The sequence below is a fragment of the Budorcas taxicolor genome, chromosome 12 (assembly GCF_023091745.1).
Source record: "Budorcas taxicolor isolate Tak-1 chromosome 12, Takin1.1, whole genome shotgun sequence".
NCBI lineage: Eukaryota > Metazoa > Chordata > Mammalia > Artiodactyla > Bovidae > Budorcas > Budorcas taxicolor.
The window spans coordinates 66,058,537-66,071,450 of NC_068921.1; the positions used below are offsets into that span (position 1 = coordinate 66,058,537).

At 40.0% G+C, this 12,914-nt stretch overlaps 1 protein-coding gene and 1 non-coding gene across 2 annotated transcripts in view; both read left to right on the forward strand.

Moving 5' to 3' along the window:
- The window catches only part of GPC5 (glypican 5), a gene marked incomplete at its 3' end in the record, with an annotated part of 839,344 nt that overhangs the window by 456,475 nt on the left and 369,955 nt on the right, over window positions 1–12,914 (forward strand). The window lies entirely within an intron of this gene.
- On the forward strand, window positions 3,610–3,681 carry TRNAW-CCA (transfer RNA tryptophan (anticodon CCA)). Its single transcript has one exon. It is a non-coding gene; the product is annotated as a tRNA-Trp (tRNA).

Here is a 12,914-nt window from a genome sequence, read left to right on the forward strand (position 1 = left end):
ATGAGGTAGCCAAAGTACTGGAGTTTCAGCTTTAGCATCATTCCTTCCAAAGAAATCCCAGGGCTGATCTCCTTCAGAATGGACTGGTTGGATCTCCTTGCAGTCCAAGGGACTCTCAAGAGTCTTCTCCAACACCGCAGTTCAAAAGCATCAATTCTTCAGTGCTCAATTTTCTTCACAGTCCAACTCTCACATCCATACATGACCACTGGAGAAACCATAGCCTTGACTAGACGGACCTTTGTTGGCAAAGTAATCTCTGCTTTTGAATATGCTATCTAGGTTGGTCATAACTTTTCTTCCAAGGAGTAAGCGTCTTCTAATCTCCTGGCTGCAGTCACCATCTGCAGTGATTTTGGAGCCCCCAGAAATAAAAGTCTGACACTGTTTCCTCTGTTTACCCATCTATCTGCCATGAAGTGATGGGACCAGATGCCATGATCTTCGTTTTTGAATGTTGAGCTTTAAACCAACTATTTCACTCTCCACTTTCACTTTCATCAAGAGGCTTTTTAGTTCCTCTTTACTTTCTGCCATAAGGGTGGTGTCATCTGCATATCTGAGGTTATTGATTAGTCATCAGGGAGACGTAAATCCAAACCATAATGAGATCCTATTTCACACATTTGAATAACTCAGCTGAAAAAGGACTTAACTGAACCAGTTGTTGCTGAGTATGTATGTGGATGAATTCATACATTCTGATTGACATTTAGAATGGTATAATCATTTTGGCTTGTGTTTTGACATTTTCTTATAGAGTTATAAACAGTCCTCCTCATTCACTTGGTAATTATACCATTAGATATTTACCCAAGAGTAATGGAAATATATCTCCATAAAAGATTTGTTCATAAATATTCATATCATCATTATTTAAGATTGCCAAAAGTGGAAAAATACATATATCCATCAAAAACAAAAAGAATAAACAAATATTGGTGTAGGTATACAATGAACTCTATACACTAATACAAAGGAATAAACTGCTGATACATGCAACATATCTGAATCTCAAAATATTATACCTAGTGAAATAAGACAGGACCAGGAGTATCTACTGTAAGATGTTATTTTTATGAAGTGTTTGAAAGAGCAATATAATCTAATGGTGAAAACACCAGAACATTGGTGCTTGGTGGAAAGTGGGCAAGTGAACTTTCTGGAGCGGTGGTAATGTTTTATATCTTGATAGGAGTATGAATTATGGGAGTTTATGTTTGCTAAAACTCATTGAATGATACATGTAAGATTTGTGCATTTCATTGTATATAACCACTAACCAAAGTCCCCTGCCCCATTACACACATGATCAGTAGCTATAAACACATATTGATCAAAATTAGTATGATTTATCTTTTGATAGTGCCATGTGTTAGTAATTTTAGAAACATTTTCTGATATTTTAGGATTGATTAAATAAAAAATACATTGAGGAAAATGGGAGCCAGTTCCCAGCTGTTGCATATTGTAATACTAATACGATAATATTAAAATGACCTTTGTTTTATTGTATTGGATTTATAATTATAAATGTTATTTCATGGCTTTTCAATATAAATAGATGAACAGATATATTCATGATACTTAGGTACACACACACATACACACAATGTCTAGCTCTGTTGAATATATAGAAGCAATATTACATCAATATCAATTACTATGAGTGAGTGAAGTCGCTCAGTCGTGTCCGACTCTTTGCGACCCCATGGACTGTAGCCTACAAGGCTACTCTGTCCATGAAATTTTCCAGGCAAGAGTACTGGAGTGGGTTGCCATTTGCTTCTCCAGGGTATCTTCCCGACCCAGGGATCGAACCCGGAGATCAAACCCGGATCTCCCGTATTGCAGGCAGATGCTTTATTACTATATCTATTGCCAATTCTCCAGTCAAGGTAACCAGAGTTCCTCAGGGAAATGGAGGGTTCCAGAGTCTGGGCAGTGAAAGTAAGGATAAGCCTAGAATATCTTATGTTAGAAAGTTGTTGTTTAGTCGCTAAGTCATGTCTGACTCTTTTGTGACTCCATGGACTGTAACCCAACAAGCTCCTCTGTCCATGGGATTTCCCAGGCAACACTTTCCCTGTGTTAGAAGGTGTGTAAAGAATTTCTCAAATAATAATAGGGACATATTAACAGCAGCCAGGATCCAGATTGAAGAGGCTCCAAATGGACAAATCTAGGATAATTTGAATATCAGAAACAAATATGAACAGTAAAAGATAAAATTTGTTTAATAAAAAGAGAATCCATGAATCCAAACTGATATAAATGCATAAATGAGTGGATAAATAGGTAAGAAGGAATGACTCTTTCTTGAAGTAGAATGTTGTTGTGTACTCACTAAGTCATATCTGACTCTTTTGTGACCCCATGAACTGTAAGGCTCCTCTGTCAATGGAATTTCTTAGACAAACATACTGGAGTGGGTAGCCATTTCTATCTCCATGGGATCTTCCCAGCCCTGTGATCAAACTCACGTCTCTTGCATTGGCAGGCAGATTCCTTACTTCTGGGTAACCAGGAAAGCCCTGCAACAGAATATCAACAAATAAATGCTGACTAAATGAAGAGATTAGAAAATCACTATTTTGTAGCTATCAGAGTAATAATTAAATCAAGAATTATCAGTTTTTGCTAAAAGTAGTAGATAAGGTTTTGATGAGAAGCATCATATTGACATGGTGTCAGACTTCTAATTACATAATAAACAAATGTGAGTTTTACTGGATAAATACAAAGTAAAACACTTCAATCATCAAAGTTATTATTATCAACACTGGAATAAAGTGACATCATGTGCCTCCTGATGTATCAAAATGAAAGAGAGTATTAGTCACTCAGTCATGTCCTACTCTTTGCGACCCCATGGACTGTATCCTGCCAGGCTCCTGTGTCCATAGAATCTTCAAGGCAAGAATACAGGAATGGGTAGTCATTTTCTTTTCTAGGGGATCTTTCCAACCCAAGGATCAAATCCAGGTCTCCTGCATTGCAGGAGGATTTACCATCTGAGCCACCTAGGAAGCCCAAGAGGTGCACATATGACTTCTCCAACATTCTTGCCATACGGACATTTCTCTAACAATGATAAAATAACAGTTAAACTCAACTTTAGGGGGATTCTAGAAACACTGCCTTCCAGATCAAAGTGGACTAAAGAGATATGGCAGCTAAATACAAGCTTCTGGATTCCATTCTGGACTGAGGACAAAGGCAAGATATGAAAAAGTCATTGGGACAGAGTTATATATTAATGTTAAGTTTCCTGGTTTTGAGCATCATTGTGCAGTTAAATTAGAAAATTATCTTGTTTTTAGGAAATATATACTAAAGTGTGTGTATGTGGGAGACAGAATGAAAATCAAAAATCAGATGGAGCTAAATGTACATAATCACTGTATCTTGTTTAAAAAGTATACTAGAATGTTTGTATGTTTTTCTATACACTTGAAATACTATTGAAAGAAATAGTTATAAAAACATACACAACTAAATTTCTTCATTACCATTTACATTCCATTGGTTCTGTTTCTTCCTGAGTATTAGTCCCAACAATTTGAATATATATATATGTATATATATACACATATATATATAGTATCTTCCCTGGTGGCTCAGAGGTTAAAGCGTCTGCCTCCAATGCAGGAGACCTGGGTTCAATCCCTGGGTTGGGAAGATCCCGTGGAGAAGGAAATGGTAACCTACTCCAGTATTCTTGCCTGGAGAATCCCATGGATGGAGAAGCCTGGTAGGGTACAGTCCGTGACGTCACTTACTTACTATATATACACTATATATTAATATATAATATATAACTATATATTATATTATATGCACTATATATACACACACACTTATATACTGGCCTTTTAAGAAAAATAAAGAATTATGTTAAGGAGGAAATTAGCTGAAATCCATTATAGCAGAGGAAATAAGACTTTGATCATATAAATGTTTTAGATCTAAAATTCGTCCAGCACAACATTTACTAATGCTTTAACCTACTATAGTTATTCTGCTTTGTAGTTTAAAGATTAAAACAAAGGCATTTGAAGTGATGGCAGGGAAGTGATGGTGGGGAAGCCAGATGGAAGAAAATGCTAATTGCTAAAAGTGTACTTAAATATTGAATGTTAATATATGCTCATTAGAAAAGTTTTGATCAAGTAAATACTCCTTTAATGTTACAGAGGAGTACTCTTTTAATGTTGCAATTTGAAAATATTAAATGATGATATTGTTATATGGGAGGCTGATATTATTACTGATAGGGATATAAAAAATTGATGTTATTAATACATTTTTACTACTACATCAGCATCCGAGAAGTTATTTCTCCAGAAATCATTACTTTTTATACAGTTCAGCTATATTCCTTTTCACTTAAATTTTTTGGTTTTCATTCCCTACTGGTTTACATTAAATTTATGAACGTTTTACTTATTTGTAGTATAGCACATTTTCTTGCACCATTTCTGAAACAGAGGCTTGCATTTTGATATGGTGCCATTGCAGATTTATTTCTGGCCATACATGCAAAAATATCCTCCCCCAGTTATATACCTTTATATTACTGTTAATTAATTTCTTATTTTGAATGATTCACAAGTTATTTCTTTTTGATATAACAAATGTATTTATAAAAGTATGGTGCTCTTAATCATTAATTACAACATTTTAATCTTATGGTAAATTTTATTGTGTTCTTAAATATCACTCAATATATTTGCAGCTTATGTTATATTATAAAAGACTCTTGTGTTCATGTTCACCACCATATTTCTATTCACACTCTAGACTCTTTAGGGACTGGGACAAAATATTTATATTCCAACTCTTTTATTTACCTCTTAAAATATTTTTATTAATCTCAAATAAAAAAGAAAGCCACTTCCTTAATAGTTGGATTGTTTGGTTTCCTGGAATAATTTCATACATATTTTGCAAACTTGGATTGTTTGGCAGTTTTAAATAATCGAAGGCTTGTTAATAGTTACATCAGAAATTAGAGCTATTGTATATGATAATTTGACATTTGAAGTAAAATATGTGTATTTCTCTTACTCCTGAGGCAAATTTAAGATTTCCTTGTTTGTATCTGTCATGAATTTCTAAGAAATAACATGACTGGATAAAATTACCATTTGTTTGAAACCCATTTTAAAAGAAGGTTTTTGTCAAGATCCCATTCTACAGAAAAGCAAAATTAACCCAAAATGTCTTGATCTGATTGCCTTTCATGTGGGAGACTCAATTATGGTTCTGTTATCGGGAATCAGGGAAGTTATTCCCTGAATGACAATACAGGTCAAGATCACCTTTCTGCTTGTTAAAGAAGATGCTCATCCAGAGACCTTTAGCTTAATGACCCAGCTTCTTCAGCATGTTACGGTCTGGGACCTCGGTGGGAACTTTTGAAGCTTCATTAGCCTTTTAGACCACAAGGGAAACATTAAATTAACAAAAAAGGAAAAGAAAGAAACAAAATCTCCAGTCAATGATCCCGAAGAGACCCTAGCCAACAAAATGTGTTGACTTTCTTGTTTTACTTAGCTGTGGAACACTGCATTGAGTTGTGTCTTATTAAATTTGTGTAATTTCTTCTGCCATTTAACTTTTGCACCTGTCTGAATCAGTTAAACAGTGTTTCATATTAATAACTTTTGTATAGTTAGAGAATTATTATGCCATCCTCATCGCACCCTAAAGTAGATTCACCTTCACTGCAAAGTGGAGGCTGGCTCTAACCAGATGAGCAGGCGGTCAGGGATTATGAGTCAGACTCTCAAGAGAGAAATGAGAGACAAAGCTACGAATCCGAATGTCACAATGAGAGGTGAGAAAACAACATGGACGAGGTCACCCAGGGAGAGTGTGTAGACTCAGAAATCCAGAAAGCCAAAGATATGACCTTTGAATCACCAAAGCAGAGCAGAAGGAGATGTAGGAGATGAACCTGGAGAGAATAATGCGCTGAAACTAAGAGACTACACATGTATCAGTGAAGTGACAAACACAGCAGAGAGACCAATCATCGGATATATTTAGGAGTGTTCTTTTGACAATTAGAAGATTCAGTGGATATTGTAAATAAATATTTCGGTGCTCATCTGTGGATTAAACTGAATAGACATGAGCTGAAGGATAAAGCCATCTCATCCTCTCTCATCTCCTTCTCCTCCTGCCCCCAATCCCTCCCAGCATCACAGTCTTTTCCAGTGAGTCAACTCTTCGCATGACGTGGCCAACGTACTGGAGCTTAGGCTTTAGCATCATTGCTTCCAAAGAAATCCCAGGATTGATCTCCTTCAGAATGGACTGGTTGGATTTCCTTGCAGTCCAAGGGACTCTCAAGAGTCTTCTCCAACACCACAGTTCGAAAGCATCAATTCTTCAGCACTCAGCCTTCTTCACAGTCCAACTCTCACATCCATACATGACCACAGGAAAAACCATAGCCTTGACTAGATGGACCTTAGTTGGCAAAGAAATGCCTCTGCTTTTGAATATACTGTCTAGGTTGGTCATAACTTTTCTTCGAAGGAGTAAGCGTCTTTTAATTTCATGGTTGCAGTCACCATCTGCAGTGATTTTGGAGCCCCAAAAAATAAAGTCTGACACTGTTTCCACTGTTTCCCCATCTATTTGCCATGAAGTGATGGGACCGGATGCCATGATCTTCGTTTTCTGAATGTTGAGCTTTAGGCCAACTTTTTCACTCTCCTCTTTCACTTTCATCAAGAGGCTTTGAGTTCCTCTTTACTTTCTGCCATAAGGGTGGTGTCATCTACATATCTGAAGTTATTGATATTTCTCCCGGCTATCTTGATTCCAGCTTGTGTTTCTTCCAGTCCAGCGTTTCTCATGATGTACTCTGCATATAAGTTAAGTAAGCAGGGTGACAATATATAGCCTGACATACTCCTTTCTCTTTTTGGAACCAGTCTGTTGTTCCATGTCCAGTTCTAACTGCTGCTTCCTGACCTGCATACAGATTTCTCAAGAGGCAGGTCAGGTGGTCTGGCATTCCCATCTCTTGAAGAATTTTCCACAGTTAATTGTGATCCATTCAGCCAAAGGCTTTGGCATAGTCAATAAAGCAGAAATAGAAGTTTTTCTGGAACTCTCTTGCTTTTTCCATGATCCAGCGGATGTTGGCAATTTGATCTCTGGTTCCTCTGCCTTTTCTAAAACCAGCTTGAACATCAGGAAGTGCACGGTTCATGTATTCCTGAAGCCTGGCTTGGAGAAGTTTGAGCATTACTTTACTAGCGTGTGAGATGAGTACAATTGTGCGGTAGTTTGAGCATTCTTTGGCAGTGCCTTTCTTTGGCATGAGAATGAAAACTGACCTTTTCTAGTCCTGTGGCCACTGCTGAGTTTTCCAAATTTGCTGGCATATTGAGGGCAGCAGTTTCACAGCATCATCTTTCAGGATTTGAAACAGTTCAACTGGAATTCCATCACCTCCACTAGCTTTATTCGTAGTGATGCTTTCTAAGGCCCACTTGACTTCACATTACAGGATGTCTGGCTCTAGATTAGTGATCACATCATCATGATTATCTGGGTCGTGAAGATCTTTTTTGTACAGTTCTTCTGTGTATTCTTGCTACCTCTTCTTAATATCTTCTGCTTCTGTTAGGTCCAAACCATTTCTGTCCTTTATCAAGCCCACCTTTGCATGAAATGTTCCCTTGGTATTTCTATTTTTCTTGAAGAGATCTCTAGTCTTTCCCATTCTGTTCATTTCCTCTATTTCTTTGCATTGATTGCTGAAGAAGGCTTTCTTATCTCTTCTTGCTATTCTTTGGAACTCTGCATTCAGATGCTTATATCTTTCCTTTTCTCCTTTGCTTTTCGCTTCTCTTCTTTTCACAGCTATTTGTAAGGCTACCCCAGACAGCCATTTTACTTTTTTGCATTTCTTTTCCATGGGGATGGTTTTGATCCCTGTCTCCTGTACAATGTCACGCACCTCAGTCCATAGTTCATCAGGCACTCTATCTATCAGATCTAGGCCCTTAAATCTATTTCTCACTTCCACTGTATAATCATAAGGGATTTGATTTAGGTCATACCTGAATGGTCTAGCGGTTTTCCGTACTTTCTTCAGTTTAAGTCTGAATTTGGTAATAAGGAGTTCATGATCTGAGCCACAGTCAGCTCCTGGTCTTGTTTTCATTGACTGTATAGAGCTTCTCCATCTTTGGCTGCAAAGAATATAACCAATCTGATTTCGGTGTTGACCATCTGGCGATGTCCATGTGTAGAGTCTTCTCTTTGTTGTTGGAAGAGGGTGTTTGCTATGACCAGTGCATGTTCTTGGCAAAACTCTATTAGTCTTTGCCCTGCTTCATTCCGCATTCTAAGGCCAAATTTGCCTGTTACTCCAGGTGTTTCTTGACTTCCTAGTTTTGCATTCCAGTCCCCTATAATGAAAAGAACATCTTTTTTGGGTGTTAGTTCTAAAAGGTCTTGTTCACTTCAGTTCAGTTCAGTTCAGTCACTCAGTCATGTCTGACTCTTTTTTGACCCCGTGAATTGCAGCACACCAGGCCTCCCTGTCCATCACCAACTCCTGGAGTTCACTCAGACTCACGTCCATCGAGTCCGTGATGCCATCCAGCCCTCTCATCCTCAGTCGTTCACTTCTCCTCCTGCCCCCAATCCCTCCCAGCATCACAGTCTTTACCAATGAGTCAACCCTCGCATGACGTGGCCAAAGTACTGGAGCTTCAGCTTTAGCATCATTCCTTCCAAAGAAATCCGAGGGCTGATCTCCTTCAGAATGGACTGGTTGGATCTCCTTGCAGTCCAAGGGACTCTCAAGAGTCTTCTCCAATACCACAGTTCAAAAGTATCAATTCTTTGGCACTCAGCCTTCTTCACAGTCCACCTCTCACATCCATACTTGACCAAGGGAAAACGATAGCCTTGACTAGACAGACCTTAGTCGGCAAAGTAATGCCTCTGCTTTTCAATATGCTATCTAGGTTGGTCATAACTTTTCTTCCAAGGAGTAAGCCTCTTTTAATTTCATGGCTGCAGTCACCATCTGCAGTGATTTTGGAGCTCCCCAAAATAAAGTCTGACACTGTTTCTCCATCTATTCCCCATGAAGCGATGGGACCGGATGCCGTGATCTTCATTTTCTGAATGTTGAGATTTAAGCCAACTTTTTCACTCTCCTCTCTCACTTTCATCAAGAGGCTTTTTAGTTCCTCTTCACTTTCTGCCATAAGGGTAGTGTCATCTGCATATCTGAGGTGATTGATATTTTTCCCGGCAATCTTGATTCCAGCTTGTGTTTCTTCCAGCCCACAGTTTCTCATGATGTACTCTGCATATAAGTTTAATAGGCAAGGTGACAATATACAACCTTGACGTATTCCTTTTCCTAATTGAAACCAGTCTGTCGTTCCATGTCCAGTTCTAACTGCTGCTTCCTGACCTGCATACAGATTTCTCAAGAGGCAGGTCAGGTGGTCTGGCATTCCCATCTCTTGAAGAATTTTCCACAGTTAATTGTGATCCATTCAGCCAAAGGCTTTGGCATAGTCAATAAAGCAGAAATAGAAATTTTTCTGGAACTCTCTTGCTTTTTCCATGATCCAGCAGATGTTGGCAATTTGATCTCTGGTTCCTCTGCCTTTTCTAAAACCAGCTTGAACATCAGGAAGTGCACGGTTCATGTATTCCTGAAGCCTGGCTTGGAGAAGTTTGAGCATTACTTTACTAGCGTGTGAGATGAGGCAATTGTGCGGTAGTTTGAGCATTCTTTGACATTGCCTTTCTTTGGGATTGGAATGAAAACAGACCTTTTCCAGTCCTGTGGCCACTGCTGAGTTTTCCAAATTTGCTGGCATATTGAGGGCAGCAGTTTCACAGCATCATCTTTCAGGATTTGAAATAGCTCAACTGGAATTCCATCACCTCCACTAGCTTTTTTCGTAGTGATGCTTATAAAACTGTTCAACTTCAGCTTCTTCAGCGTTACTGGTTGGGGCATAGACTTGGATAATTGTGATATTGAATGGTTTGCCTTGGAGATGAACAGAGATCATTCTGTCGTTTTTGAGATTGCATCCAAGTACTGCATTTCAGACTCTTTTGTTGACCATGATGGCTACTCCATTTCTTCTGAGGGATTCCTGCCCGCAGTAGTAGATATAATGGTCATCTGAGTTAAATTCACCCAATCCAGTCCATTTTAGTTCGCTGATTCCTAAAATGTCGACGTTCACTCTTGCCATCTCTTGTTTGACCACTTCCAATTTGCCTTGATTCATGGACCTGACATTCCAGGTTCTTATGCTATATTGCTCTTTACAGCATCGGACCTTGCTTCTATCACCAGTCACATCCACAGCTGGGTATTGTTTTTGCTTTGGCTCCATCCCTTCATTCTTTCTGAAGTTATTTCTCCACTGATCTCCAGTAGCACATTGGGCACCTACTGACCTGGGGAGTTCCTCTTTCAGTATCCTATCATTTTGCCTTTTCATACTGTTCATGGGGTCTCAAGGCAAGAATACTGAAGTGGTTGGCCATTCCCTTCTCCAGTGGACCGCATTCTGTCAGACCTCTCCACCATGACCCGCCCGTCTTGGGTTGCCCTGCGGGCATGGCTTGATTTTATTGAGTTAGACAAGGCTGTGGTCCTAGTGTGATTAGATTGACTAGTTTTCTGTGAGTATGGTTTCAGTGTGTCTGCCCTCTGATGTCCTGTTGCAACACCTACCATCTTACTTGGGTTTCTCTTACCTCGGGTGTGGGATATCTCTTCACGGCTGCTCCAGCAAAGCTTAGCTGCTGCTTCTTACCTTGGACGAGGGGTATCTCAGCTCCTCTAGGCTCTCTTACGCCCGCGCAGCTACCGCTCCTTGGGTTGCTCCTCCCTCCCGGCTGCAGCCCCTCGCCTCTGACGCTGCCCCTGGCCTCTAGTGCAGAGTTGCTCCTAGAGGCTTCTGCTCCTGGCCTCGGGCACGAGGTGGCTTCTCCCAGCCGCCCCTGACCTCGGATGTGGGGTAGCTCCTCTTGGCTGCCTCCCCTGGCCTCAGACGCTGGGTAGCTCCTCTCGGCTGCTGCCCCTGACCTCGGATGCGGGGGTGTCTCCTCCCGGCCACCACTGACCTTGGTCGCAGGGTAGCTCCTCTCGGCCATCACCCCAGACCTCGGACACGGGGTGTCTCCTCCCGGCCGCCACTGACCTCCTTCGCAGGGTAGCTCCTCCTGGCCGCCGCCCCTGACTTCGGACATGGGGTAACTCCTCTCGGCCGCGCTTAGTGCGCTGGGTTGCAGCCGCCTGTGCTTAGTGTGCCGGATTGTAGTAATTGCATAGTATTTGATAATACTTGCAAAGTATTTAATTATATTTTGGCTTGAACCAACTTGATTCAATCAATATCCTCTAAATAAACACTTCTGAAGGTTTCTGTTTTTGTTTTTTTGCCCCACAATGTGGTGAATAACAGCATCAGTTCAGTTCAGTTCAGTTGCTCAGTCATGCCCAACTCTTTTCAACCCCAGTGACTGCAGCACACGAGGCTTCCCTGTCCATCACCAACTCCCGGGGCTTACTCAAACTCATGTCCATGAAGTCGGTGATGTCATCCAACCATCTCATCCTCTGTTATCCCCTTTTCCTCCCGCCTTCAATTTTTCCCAGCATCAGGGTCTTTTCTGATTAGTCAATCTTCGCATGAGGTGGCCAAAGTATTGGAGCTTCAGCTTTAGCATCAATCCTTTCAATGAATATTCAGGACTGATTTCCTTTAGGATTGATTAGTTTGATCTCCTTGCTGTCCAATAGACTCTCATGAGTCTTCTATAACACCACAGTTCAAAAGCACTAATTCTTTGACATTCAGCTTTCTTTATGGTCCAACTCTCACATCCATACATGACTACTGGAAAACCATAGCTTTGACTAAACAGACCTTTGCTGGCAAAGTAATGTCTATGCTGTCTAGGTTGGTCATAGCTTTTCTTCCAAGGAGCAAGTGTCTTTCAATTTCATAGCTGCAGTCACCATCTGCAGTGATTTTGGAGCCCAAGAAAACGAAGTCTCTCACTGTTTTCATTGTTTCCCCATCTATTTGCCATGAAGTGATGGTACGGGATGCTGTGATCTTGGTTTTTTGCATGTTGAGTTTTAAGCCAGCTTTTGCACTCTCTTCTTTCACTTTCATCAAGAGGCTCTTCAATTCCTCTTAGCTTTCTGCTATAAGGGTAGTGTCATCTGCATATCTGAGGTTATTGCTATTTCTCCCAGCAATCTTGATTCCAGCTTGTGCTTCATCCAGCCCAGAATTTTGCATGATGTACTCTGCATAGAAGTTAAATAAGCAGAGTGACAATAGAGAGCCTTGACGTACTCCTTTCGTAATTTGGAACCAGTCCTTTTTTCCATGTCCAATTCTAACTGTGGCTTCTTGACCTGCATTGAAATTTCTTAAGAGGCAGGTTTTCTGGTATTCCCGTCTCTTTAAGAATTTTCCCCAGTTTGTTGTGATCCACACAGTCAAAGGCTTTTTCATAATCAATAACGCATAAGTAGATGTTTTTTCTGGAACTCTTTTGCTTTTTCTATGTTCCATCGGATGTTGGCAATTTGATCTCTGGTTCCTCTGTTTTTTCTAAATCCAGCTTGAATATCTGAAAGTTCTTGGTTCATGTATGGTTGAATCCTTGCTTGGAGAATTGAGAATTTTGAATGGTCCACAAAGAACTTCTATAGGGATTGCTCAGGTTTTTATGTTTACATTTATAGCGGTTTAAATTTTTATATTGTAATACATTATTTTCCAAAGGGTTCTGGCAATTTTCCCCACCACCGACAATCTATTTCCCATTTCTTTGTGTCTACATCAGCCTTGAACGTTATTACTGAGCTCTTTTGTGGG